The sequence below is a fragment of the Lissotriton helveticus genome, chromosome 8 (assembly GCF_964261635.1).
Source record: "Lissotriton helveticus chromosome 8, aLisHel1.1, whole genome shotgun sequence".
Classification (NCBI taxonomy): Eukaryota; Metazoa; Chordata; class Amphibia; order Caudata; family Salamandridae; genus Lissotriton; species Lissotriton helveticus.
The window spans coordinates 1,063,410,778-1,063,424,294 of NC_136069.1; positions in this window are offsets into that span (position 1 = coordinate 1,063,410,778).

Sequence of the window (13,517 nt, forward strand, 5' to 3'; positions counted from 1 at the left end):
GACTTTAGCAAAATATTTTGATAAAGCACACTGTATTCTAAGTCTGGGCAAGCTTCAAAACCCAATTGGATTTTACTGGGGAGAACAGTTGCTTGGCATTTCTATCACAGCCACCCCAAACAGAATTTTACTGGCTTGTGGGCAGTCAGGAACTTCGGCACTTCCAGATAGACCACCCTGAAACGACCAGTGTGTGGGACATTTTTCTTTGCCCCATTATGGCCCATGAGATCAAAAAGAAAAATGGTGCACACATTGGCCCTTTCATGCAGGCACATAAGTCAGTGACAGACTGACAGACTGCGAAATAGGTCAGACCAATGCTCTACCTCAACCCAGTTGTTCAGCGCTCTTTGGCAATCACTTTTTTTACTTATACTTTCGTTCCCAATTTTAGGCAAGAGATGTAGGTCATATAAAAATTAGACTGGAAGCAAACTTGCTTTGTTGAGAGTCAGTCAGCACCCTGCCTGACACTCTACTCATCAAAATGTCTAGACAAGTTACAGTATCAAACAAATTGGAGGTTCCCCTGTAATTTGTGGCAGGGAAGGGGGTCTTAACAATAGAAAAAGTTAAATGTCCCTGACTTTTAAACTAGCTGATTGGAAATAGCTAGAATTATTATTGGTGGACCTGGTCTAGCTTCAGACGGACAATTCCCTATATCATCATACATAGGACTAAATTATACACTAGGCAAAATTAACAGCTGGACCAAAAGTTAAGAAGATTAAACACACAGACGAATATATTTTTTTAACTTTGACTTGTGAATATGACTATGTTTTTAACTATATGTGTGTTATATTTTTTTAGATTGTAACCCAATTGGGAGGTAAACAATAAAATCCATGATCATTTTTAATACTACACTAAATCGTTTGACTGATATATTCATCTGTGTGTTTAATCTTCTTAACTTTTGGTCCAGCTGTTAATTTTGCCTAGTGTATAATTTAGTCCTATGTATGACGATATAGGGAATTGTCCGTCTGAAGCTAGACCAGGTCCACCAATAATAATTCTAGCTATTTCCAATCAGCTAGTTTAAAAGTCAGGGACATTTAACTTTTTCTATTGTTTAGACAAGTTACAGGCCCTTGATCAAGCTGTACTGTGTTCGAGTCTTAGCTCTCTTAGTTTACCAAAAGTTTGGTCTTGGGCATATTATGTTCTGAATTCTCCCTATGCTTTGGTCCTCCTGTCTGCCAATATTTAAGGACTATTTCACGGCTCAAAATTGTAAATGAGCATCATAATCTGAGGGTAGGGCCCCCACTACAGTTTTCATTCTGTCATGATTATGTATGTATCATATGCTCATGTCTAAATGGCTATGGTTGATATATTATGTTAATTGTAGGGAATCTGGTAATTAGTTGTGGAGGATGTGAGGCCTGCCAAAGCAAAAGATCCACAATTTCCCCATACTGGAAAAGAAGCACTACTTGACTTTCTCAGGGTAGTGAAACTGAACTGTCAAATGCCTAGTTAGGGAAGGTGGTGTGGCAGTAATCACCATTCGCTGGCATGCAATAATAACACTCAATAAATGATTACTGAGTCATTGCCTTTTCTCTGAAAAAGGAAAAAGGCATTTATTACACACACACTACTAAATACTAATCATTAATTTAAAAATGTAAACTTCAGGCAGATTTAGAATACCTAGGTGACACTCTGAAATCACATTTATCTTCTAAAGGGTCATTACTCCCCAAAATCACAGTACCGCTCTACACCAGATAGAACATCACAATGTAGGATGTAGCACTTTAAACATAACAGTTCTATTGGCTTTGTCTAAGATCATCACAACACAACCAAGGAAAGTATATTGACTTTCTCAAATATTCAGCACAACAAAAGACAAATAACCCACATGTTAGAAACCATCATCATATGAATTGTAAATACAATCATTAGGGTCCATGAAGCATTTTAACATTGATCAGCAATAGCTATCAGCATAAATGGTTAACAAAGCAGTCAAAATAAGCATAATATGTCTGCGTCTTTTTCATACACCTTCAGGCCCAAAGCATGTAGCCACAGAACCAAACAATAGAGATCGCTGCACTCCTAGGCTGTAGAACAAATGTTTCAACTATAGGAATGTTCAAACATCAAGATGAAAAGCCAAGGGGAATCCTATTTTCTTCGACACTTAGGGTCACCATAAAATATTGTTTGGGGGGGCTGCTGCACTCCTACTGCTCCTCCCACACATTTTCTTTTCATCATTGGTGGCACCCCTACCATCCTGGGGCCACCAGATCAAGGTAAAATTTTAGGCTGCATCAGCCCCAACGGGCATTATGGGATGCTCCCTCATGGGAGCGTGGATTTTAGTAAGGTGCTCCGGCTTTGATTTTTTTGTGATTGGCTCCTGCTTGCCTCTCCTTTTCCATCCCCACATGCTTCCACTTTGCAGGCAGCATGAGGAGACCACCCCTGGCTGTCCTGGCCAAATCCCCACATGGCTGGCATCCATCCAGAGGGCAACTGGTGTTTTCCCTGCCTGATCCATGTGAGCAGGGTGTTTCAGGCAGAGTGACCGGCCTGCTCCCCCAGGACATGGGCACAGGGAGCAGAAGCGAGGCCACTGTGATGGGGGACGGGAGATGGAGTCCCGAGACCTTTTCCTCTCTTCATGGGAAGCAAAATGGCGTTCACCTTCCTGCAGTGCCAGGCCCCAGAGATAGAGTCACAGGCTTCTTTCCTTCTTTTTGGGGTGTGTGACGATACATCCCATTCCATTTTCATGACCGGGCCCAGAAATGGGGTCGTGGGCCCGATCTGGCATCAACCGGTCCAGGATTTTAGACCTTTGTATCTAGAGCTCTGTTGGGGGGTCCCCATGCTCGCCTCCTACGAGCTCATAAATAATTAATGTAACTTGCATTCACCCCTGGCCTGGTCCATCCCGGGAGTATCTTGAACTTTTGCAGCAAAGCTCTACACTCTCCTTTTCTCAGCTGGAATGTCAAAGGTCAAATCCTTTTCCCTGAAATATTTTGGGCACTGTTAGGCTGTTTTGTGCAAACTTGGGCCCAATGTGCTCCCTAATAGCGAGCCCTAGCCACATGAAGCCTTTTCCACAGGCTTCCTTCTCTTGAAGGGGGCACACTTTGCAGGGAGCTAGTTACACGGGCTTGCTGCACCAGTCTTCCCTTTTTTTCTTGTCCTCTGGTACTCCTTTCCTCTAGTTTGGCCTCAGGAGCCCAGTTGGGCCTAAGGTGGTGTACCATGGCCAGCGTCCTGGTCCTGGAGAGCCCCACTGGTCCTGGGGTCTACTCTAGACAGGGTCCTTAGTTTATTTGGGCATAAGGACTTGTCCTACCAGTAGTTCATGGTGATGCTGTTGTCCAATTAGAGTGTTTAACTTGTGTGGGAGTTTTTTCAATCGGGTGGACTGATCTAGGAGTCAGTCACCTCAGGCCAATCCTGGGGTGCCACATCACCCCTTCACCCCTGTCCCAACCCCCACCATGCTGGGATAGTTCAAGATGGTGCCATTCAGAAGCCTCTGCTCTGCTCCTCACTGACATCGCTGCCACGGCCTTTCCCACCAAAACTTCAGAGGAGCCTCCTCCTGTGTTGGCTCCAGTTGTCTGGACTTCCTCCTTTGTTCAGTGAGCCTGTGCTCTACCAGCCCTGGTAAAGTGTGTCAACTAATAAAGATATACAGATTTTCTTCCCAACGCCTTCCTCCTCAAGAGCTGAGGGAAGCACTGTAAATTACTCATTTTATTGTTCTATCTGCTAAGAGGCAGTTTATTAACTTGGTCCAGCAAAATGACTAAAGGTCTGGACTCTGATCCTGTGAAGCCAGAGAAATTTGAAAATTCTGGACGAAGCATAAGGTGTACTTGCATCATCTTGGGGCCTATGTAGTCATGTTTCACCCCAGTTTCATACCTCACTGGCCTCTGTAGACCACCTAAGGGAAGTGAAACTGCACACTAAAGCAGATTTCCCCCATTATGAATAATACAGAGCCACTGCAGAAAAAACAGTTATCCATACTGACTTTACCTATGAGTGCCCACTAATATTTTAAGGCCTATCCCAGCTCAATACCAAACCTTGCAGAGTCCACCATGTGCCAGGTTACCTGTACTCCGTTAATGGGCTACACATGACAGTAGTCTCACACGTGCAGCCCGCACACATGTACATACGTGTGTGCATACATGTTCACGTGTAACTAGCAAAGTGCCCCTTACCCTGGCTGCATCACAGTGACCTTATCTTAAAAGGCAGACACTGGTGCTAAATAAGCGCAGTCTATTTACCATGTGATTACCATGGGTGAGAAACAATTAGTGAGGCTCACTCAAAGTAAAAAGTACAAAACCATGTGATGAAAAAGAGAAAAAACTCTGGGCATACTAAATGTGTGGAATCCAATTGCAACAACCATTTACTCCACCAGCATTGCACACGATTGGTGAAACATGATAACATACTATTTAGTCTCATATTCTGATGTAGCTCTAAAATTATGGTTAGAATAGGGATGTGCTAAAATATCTAACTTCCAACACAAGGAGAGTGGTGAGAGGTCAATGCAAAAATTCCTGAATACACAAAGTTGTATTTTTATTTGGTCCATCCTGTGAAATTAGTGAAACAAATTACTTTCACAATAGGTTCCAGAGATTGGCCTAAATATTTTGCCCACCTTTTCCCTCTAGAGTTAGACCAGCCTTAGGGGAACTTGGCCAAGCATTTTAGATTGGAATGCTCCTTTTAGAGTCTAAGGGCCTGAGTTTGGCGGTGTGTTAGCAGCCCGCCATGCCACTGCCCTGCTCCCACATGGCCAAACAGGACTGCTGACCACCAGATTACAAGTAATAATATGGTCTGGTGGGTGGGCGGCATGGTGGTCCTGCGATGGTGCAGTACAAAGGCTCATATATGAGCCATAGAACTGCACCACCACAGAACCACCAATGCACAGTCCTGCACAGCATGGACTGTGCAATCCATGCCTGCAGGAACGGGGGTGCATGTAATACGGAGTCGGACGGACCGCTGGTGCGGAGGTCCATGACCACCACTGCACCTCTACTGCAAGTTTGGCAGGCCCATGGACTCCCAAACTCATATTTATGCCATAGTCTATTTCTTTCTTTCCAAACATAAAGTCCTTTTCTAAAGCACACGAAATGATATACTTTCAGCCTGATTCATGAAGGTGAAATCGGCTTGCAAAGGGCCAGATTCTGATAATCTGGCCCTTTGCAAGCGCTTTTTTCATCATCCCAAATGCAAAAATCGCAAATTGCGAAATCGCTAAATTGCGAGGAATTGCATTTAAGGAATCTCTATTTGAGATTCCTTAAATGCAATTCATTAACCATTTTTGAATTGCGAAATCGCTATTTTTGGCCGCTATTTACCGCGAAGTCTGACTTCGTGGTAAATAGCGAAAACTTAGAAAAATGCACTTAAGTGCATTTTTCTAAGTGGTATGTTACACACACACATGTCCTTTGGACATGTGTGTGCGCAACATCAGTCTACATTTACATTTCAGGGGTGCTACAGGGTGTCCTTTGGACACCCCTGGCACCCTTGAAATCGCATCCTTATTTGCGATTAGCAAATTGCTAATCGCAAATAAGGAATGACTCCCCATTCATTCCTATGGGCCTAGGCCCATAGGAATGAATGGGGAGTCATTCCTTATTTGCGACTAGGCCCATAGGAATGAATGGGGAGTCATTCCTTATTTGCGATTAGCAATTTGCTAATCGCAAATAAGGAAGCTGTAGAAATCGCAAATAAAATTGCGATTTCTATATGAATCCCGTCTTGCGAGTCTTTAATAGCGATTCCTTAATAATCGCTATTAAGGACTCGCAAAACGGGACAATGATGAATCTGGGGGATAGTCTCCTATTCTTTGTCACTAGCTGAAGGGAGCCTAAAGGTAAATCTCCCAAAAAATGCTGACAGACCAAGCCTTCCAATTAAGGTGTCCAAAATACAGGTTTTCAGTCTAAGTGTGAACGTGGAAAGATTTACTTTTCATTTAAGATCTAAGGAAGTGAAATTTCACAACTTTGGTCGAAGGTTCTAAAAGTTTTAGCTCACCTTCAAGCTTTGTTACATTTTTTGACGTTGAAGAGACTATGAGAAGATGAATGAAGATGTACTGCAGGTGCATATTTATTTATTCTTTCTGAGGGAAAGGACGGATGGCAGCAATCGAAAATGCGATGCATGAAATATTTTCATTGCTTAATATTCATGCAGTTGGTCTCTGCCTAGAGTAGCATAGTGGGCAAAAACAATAGTATGGGATGCTACCCGAAAATGTATCAGTGTCTGGGATTAATTCAAGCATTCTACCCATAACCCTTTGTGTTTTATACATGACCTGATCCTTTTGGGAGCTACAAAGTCGTCCAGACCATTTTGAAAATGGATTGCTCTTTTCACGTGGAAAACCAAAAGGATGCTCTGTTGACATATTGTGCGACATTTCACTCACTTGCACAATGCTTTTAAACAAGCATTGGTCACGCCAATCAGTTTTGTTTTTGAAGAGCCTGGGTAGCAGTTCTGGTAGCTTCTCAAACACAAGGAATGGCAGCAGCAGGAGAGGAAATACATGACAAGGAAAGCGAACATGGGCTGCAACATTGCAAACTTACTCCTCCCAGAGCAAATACACAAAGATAAGGGAGGGGAGGAAAGAAAGGAAAACAGGGAGGATAGAAGTAAAAGGGTCATAGAAGGTCAATTGAGAAAAGGGCGGGGAAGATGAAAAAAGCAAGGGAGAGTGGAAGGGAGGAGATGAACAAAAAGCAGAAGAATGATGAAAGTATCAGGATAGGTGGGGAAATGAGAAGGACTAAGAGGAGAACGCAAAATTAACCTTACAGATCACACTCATTGAAACAACAGGCCCATAATATGCAACATTGATGTTTAGTTTAATCCACAACAATGCCACTGTGCTTTCCAGTTAAAGTAAAACAATTTTTTTTAAAACAAATCTCTCAACTCCTTTGCAAAATATATGGTTTTTGATCAATTATGGTCTGCCACCTGAATATAAAATAATGCATCAGCAGCAATCGATGATACATTTTTGCTCTGAAGTGCTTTCCTCACGCAATTGTAGTGTAGCTGTAATATTATTAACACACCTCTAGATCCATTACTATATCTTTAAAATGTTTTAGGAAGATACATTAATATTTTATTCCATATTAAAGTAATTGATCAGGAGCTGCATCTTCCGCATTTCAGAAATGCAAGTTCTCCCTGCAGACTCAGCGGCAGCTACTAATAACTATTACTAGGGGTAAATGAACATTTGCATCCGCCATGAAAACAGACTGCTATTGATCATGGCAAGCAAATGGTGGACTTGGCAGTTTCCGTCTGCGGATCAGCGAGTGTTTTTGCTAGCCCAGAGTGCCCCAGTAGATTAACCTAAGTGCTTGCAATCAATACTGTCCAATTCAATTTTTTCTCATGGTTATCACAGGCTGAGCTGTAATTAAGAAGCAACTTCATGACAAGGAGCATGGGCTACCCTGGGATACCTCATGGATTCACACAGTCGCCCTTCTCAGAACGCCAGTCTATGCATTCACTCATCTTGAGGCGTCAGATTCATGAAAGTCATGTCACTTACAGCAAATGTAGTGCAAAGCGCAGGGTAACTGACACAATCTTTTCATAACTAGCCAATAGCGCAGTTTTGTGGAAATTATTTTGAAAAAAAATCCTATATTTATAGAGCACACATGGAAATGCTATGTATATCAGTCAGTCAGTCAAATTCACTTTATTCGGTTAATTAAAACCATGAAAGCATACTACAAAAGACACAATAAAAATTATTATGCTATGTATATGCTATATATGTGATTTGTTGATACTTTGACAAATACATGGATGGGAGTGCTTTTTGTAGCAATTTCCCTGTATTTTTTACAGTAATGAAAGATTTAAGGAACCCCTGTGCAGTAATAACAAGTAACTCTGTAAGATATGCCAACATTTCACAGAATGTATTTTTCCCAAAGTGATACCTGCAGGAAAAGTAATTTAAGTGACTTACCTTTTTCAGGTGTAAAGACCTCTCTTGGCTCATTTGAGACTCATCACTAATGCAGAACAAAAAATGAATGGAATTGACTGCAGTGGATATATATATATATATATATATATAGATGTGGGTCCCATTCCCTATCGGAAACATGCTGTTCAAAGGCTAATATTTACTGCAATTACATCGAGAATTGAGAAATCAAGCTTGGTTCCCATTGCTGTGATGTAACACTGGTCAAGGCCTCACTGGAGTCGGTCTCCTTCAGTCCCTGTTTACTTCTATCTTCAAGATACCTCAAATTTAAAAGCATTTTCACCATAGTGGACCAGCTTTGAACCAAGAGACAACATAAACTTGCATCTGATTAACTGTTAATAAAGGGGAATTTTGAGTGACATCATACACAGTTCGAGCTTCCATCTTGTAGTCTATTTCATGTCACTCAGATCCCCCTCCTTGAAAACCATCTGCTTTTTTTATAGTTACCCATCTATAATTCTATATGTTCTGTATGGCTTCCACAGGAGGCCTCTCCTGTGAATATCTGTAACAAAATCTGGTTATTCTTTACACTGGCGCCACAACAGTGGGTAACCAAAGTAGTTACTTACTGATGTGGATCACATTTGTTTCACTGACTTGTCAGAGTTTCTAGGGACCGAGTGCTGCGGCAGGGTAGTGGTTTGCGGTCTTACCCACTTTCCTTCTCCTCTCCCGCGTCTCCGAAAGGGTGCAGGTGGTCAGAAGCAGTATCATCCAGAGAAATATGAGTTTTGAAAATATGACTTCTTTTTGTACAAGAAAAGCAGTCAAACGTGTAATAGAACAGGCTACATACACAACATAATACATTATGCTGTGTATTGTGGCTGATACATGATAATTCTCATGGACATCTCTGGCTTTTCCAGAGACAATAAAGATTGCACAATTGCTAGATAACTAAATCATATACATTTTTATTTTGATCAATTATATAAATCATATATCTAATTTTCTGAATGTTTGAGATGCTTTTTCTTAGAAATCTCGCCTCACGTCTGTATATTTTTAGAGACGAGACGAGATGTAATGTGGTTCTAAAATTATTATTTTTGCTAAAACTTAATGTAGGTGTCAAGAAGAGTAAACTCAATATGCATGTTTAATGTATTCAAAAATGCTCAGTAGTAATCGTGATGTGAAGGGGGCTGTTTGTATGAGGAAAGTACAACTTAACATCATTGTTTATACTCCAGGGTATTATTTGCCCATTAGATAATCTATGGTTCAACAAATGCAAGCCAACCGAATGCAAAACAGCGCACTTTTCATAAGTATCCAAATGTCTAATTTTTGCCATTCAAACATTACACAACCCCATTGCTATGGAAAATAAAAGAGTAGAAAGCCATATATGTATGCCAACTGGTATTTCCCAAGGAAAGTATGCTATTTCTTGATGAAAAAAGAAGTTCGGAAGACAAATTGCCATTTACACGGTCAACGCCACCCACTCACCATCCTCAGCCCGCTATCTGTAACTACCAACCAGCTACCAAGTAGCACATTTAATGTATGACATCACGATAGGACCCTTTGATGTCATCAAAGGAGAGACAGGAGCAAAAGCAACAGCAGATTATAATAGAAAGACAATTAAAATTAGAGAAAGCGCCATAGCTAAGGTTATTTCAGAATGGCTTTCATTAGGGATGAGCAGAATTTGTGGAGTTTGATTCCGTGGAATAACGCAGAATTACCTTACATTTCTGCCAGATTCTGTGGAATACCGCGATGGGGCTGAGTGGGCATTTGGTTCTATTTTCTTTGCACAAAAAGCACCCTTGGGTACAAAAATGGATGCAAGGGTGCATTTTGCCTAAGGAAATAGCGCAGCCTCCAGTCGCCCTTAAACACTCTCCAGTGATGAAAACTGCATAGTAGGAAAGAGTGCTGCGAGGTATGCAGTGGTTTCTAAACATGGCGGGAAGGAGCAGTCCACCTGTGTTTTGAAACCACTACAGATACAAGTAGTTAACAGTAACTCTATGTTTAGAAACCACGACCGATTAAAGTAGTCAATTATTACCAGTAATTCCATGTTACAAGAATAATGCAGAGTTACTAAATTCCTCCGATCCCACCGATGGAATAGAAAATTCCACTCAAGCCTACATTTTATGCTTTCTGCATTATTTTCATGTAAGCACACTTGGGATCTACACTAATGCTGACCCGAGAGAACACGATACAAAGAACACACATACAACAATTTGATAATGTGTTTTGTTCAGTGCATTCATTTTGTTTAAATATTTACTTTAACATTATGCAATCACAATTCCATATACTTCATTGTACCTCTTGAGGACCTTTTACTCCTTCACACAAAGCACTTAGTACTATCTTGCCTGTGTCCTGCCACTATCTGGGATAGATTACTTCTACTCAGCCACTGAAGGGGCATTTGACAAGGAGACTCAGAAGCTCCATAGAAAGAAAAATCAGCACCCAGATAACATCTGAATCCAGAAAGAAAATTCCACATCACCTGAGCTATTCACCGTTTACAGAGCCTTTGAGTGGAAAAAAAGGAATATCTGCAGAAGCTGGATGCATCTGGCTGTAATCCAACATTAGATATTCATCTGATGCAAATTCAGCTGCAATGAGCCTGGGGAATAGACTTTTAAGGTGCTAAGCCCAAACTAATGCACACATAAAATCTGCATCTAATAAAGCTATCCATCTGCATGCAAACGTACCCTCCTTCAGAAAAAGACTAAGGCCCAGATTCACTAAGCCCTTGCATTGCTATTGTGTCATGCAAGGTGACACAGGGCAAAGCAAAGGTTAAAGTGATACTTACTAAGCCAATCAAAGCCACCAAGAATGGCTCTGCGTGGCTTAGTAAATTCAGATTAACGCAAGGCAGAACACATCACTGCATTGAGTTACTGTGCATTGGGAAGGTGTTCAATGGGTGGATTGTGGATGTTCCAACACAGCCAGCCATTGATTTTGGCATATTCACAGATTTAGTCAGGGTAGTAAATCATGGGATGTGTCAAACTACTACTCTATCCAAAAAGGGGGTTAATGAGAATATATAAACATTCTGCAGTACACATAGAAAGCCGAAAATGCCTCTGAAGATAGATTGTTTTTGACCAGGAAGGTGTCTCTTCTGGCACAAAAACAATAATAATCAATAGAGAGGGTCTCACTTTCACAACGGGACATAGCACTGTATCAGATGCACTTAGAGACACTAAGTCTGATGAGCAGTAAAGGATAAAGTGGATATTAATTTCTTAAGGATACTTTGTAGAGTGAGAAAGGAACCAAATGGATGAGTGATAAAAAATACATATGTGTTTGTCTATTGTATTATCTTTCTGTATGTTTTATTTTGCAATCAAATCTTTGATGTGTATACTCAATGGGATATTTTTGAATGTATATTAAGCCATTAGAGAGCAAAAAGTCATTGAGCACTATAAAAATGTTTTAATAAGGGTTATTTTTAAGTGTAATTTTGTTTTTTTTAGAAAAGATGCAATAATACTTTTAACCTTGTAATGTTTATATGCAGTGTGACTAATGTTCATGCTTCTTGACTAGACTCGTCAAGCATACTACTAATAAAATAACAAATACTTTTTAAATACCATGGTGGGGATGCTTAAACTTCTATGTGACCATATTTTATTTTATTTATTTATTTTATTTTTTATTTTAAGCGTTTTATGTAGCACTAGCCAGACTAAAAGGTATCAGAGTGCTTTTCAGCCTCAAGTCATGTAACAGTCGAGTACAGAGTAAAATACTATGGCACAATAGTAAACATCTTGATTTGCGACAAATCCTATTCAGGGAGGGGGGACAAAGGTGGCAATCTAATACAGAGAAAAGCAGTAGAAAACACATTGATACATGATGAATAATGAACTGGGAGACGAGACAGAGGGGCGCTTCAAGCGGACCGTGATGTAAGAGTTTTTATTATCGACATGATTATATACACCAATGGGTAGGTTTGTGCGTTAGGGGACAGCAATCCTTTCGCAGGAGATCAGTTAAGGTAGAGTTATTTGAGCTGGCTTTTGAATTTTATGAAGGAGGGGTTTGTCCTGATGTGGACTGGGATGGCGTTCCAGATTTTCGGTGCATTTTCAGAGAAGGAGCTTGATAATGTTTTTTGTTTGTGATTTTTTGAGGGATAAGAAGTAGAGTGTTTGTACTCCTGACATTCCTTTTTTGACCAGCCTTGTTGAGTTTGGATGCCAGGTAGGCAGGTTTGCCAGGTTGCAGAGCTTTGTGTGTGAGACAGGCAGTTGTGAAGCTTGCACACATTTCAATTGGGAGCCATTTTAACTCCTTGAGAGTGGGAGAGATGTGTTCATACTTCTTTTCTCCCATGAGCAACTTGGCTGCTGCATTTAGAGTTGATTGGAGGGGAGCTAAGTGGGTTTTTGCTGTGCCTATGAGTGTTGCAATTCCATAGTCCAATCTGGACTGAACTGGGGATTGTGTGGCCTGTTTGAGGTCATTGGGAGGGATGAAGGGCTTTATTTTGTTGAGAAGTTTTAGGTTGAGGAAAGCGCTCTTTGCGGTGTTCTTGATATGTTTGATCATGTCCAAGTTAGGATCCAGAGTGATTCCAGTGATTTTACTGAGTCGGCCGGGGTGAGATTGCAGTTTAGAGCATCAATGGTTTTAATCCATTCTGTGATTAGGAGGGTCTGCTCTTTGTTGGAAATGAGAAGGATTTCCGTCTTATCTTGGTTGAATTTCAGGTGGTTGTGTGATAGCCATTGTTGGACTTCTCTTAAGATTGTTGTTTAGTCTTTGAATGTCACCAATTGAGGAAATTTCTAGTTAGATCTGTGTATCGTCTGCATATAGGCGGAAGGGGATGCTGGCTTTTTTGAGTATGGTGGTGAGTGGCTCCATATAGATGGGGAGAAGGTCAGACGTGAAGTTTTTAATTTTTATTCAATGGGAGCGGTTGTGTAGAAAGGAGGTAAACCACTCTAAGACTACCTCTTCCTCTCCAACCCTATCTCGGAGTACATTAGTGAGCAGTTTGTGGTCTACCGTGTCGAGGCTGCCGATAGGTCCAAAAGTATTAGTAGACAGCATTGATCTGTATCGAGTAATTTCTGGACATCATCTTTGACATTCAGGATCACTGTCTCTGTGCTGCAACCTTTTCAGAAACACGATTGGTGGGGGTCTAGAAGGGTGTTGTTTTCCAAGTGGTGGGTAAGTTGGGGGAGAACACATCAAGGATTTTGGCTAGGAATGGGAGATTGGATACAGGTCTGAATTTGTTGAGATCATTTGGGTCAGAGCAAGGTTTTTTAGAAGTGGCATGACTTGGCCGATTTTGAGACAGTCTGGTATGGTTCCAGTTGTCAAGTAGCTATTTGTGATCTTGGTCCAGATT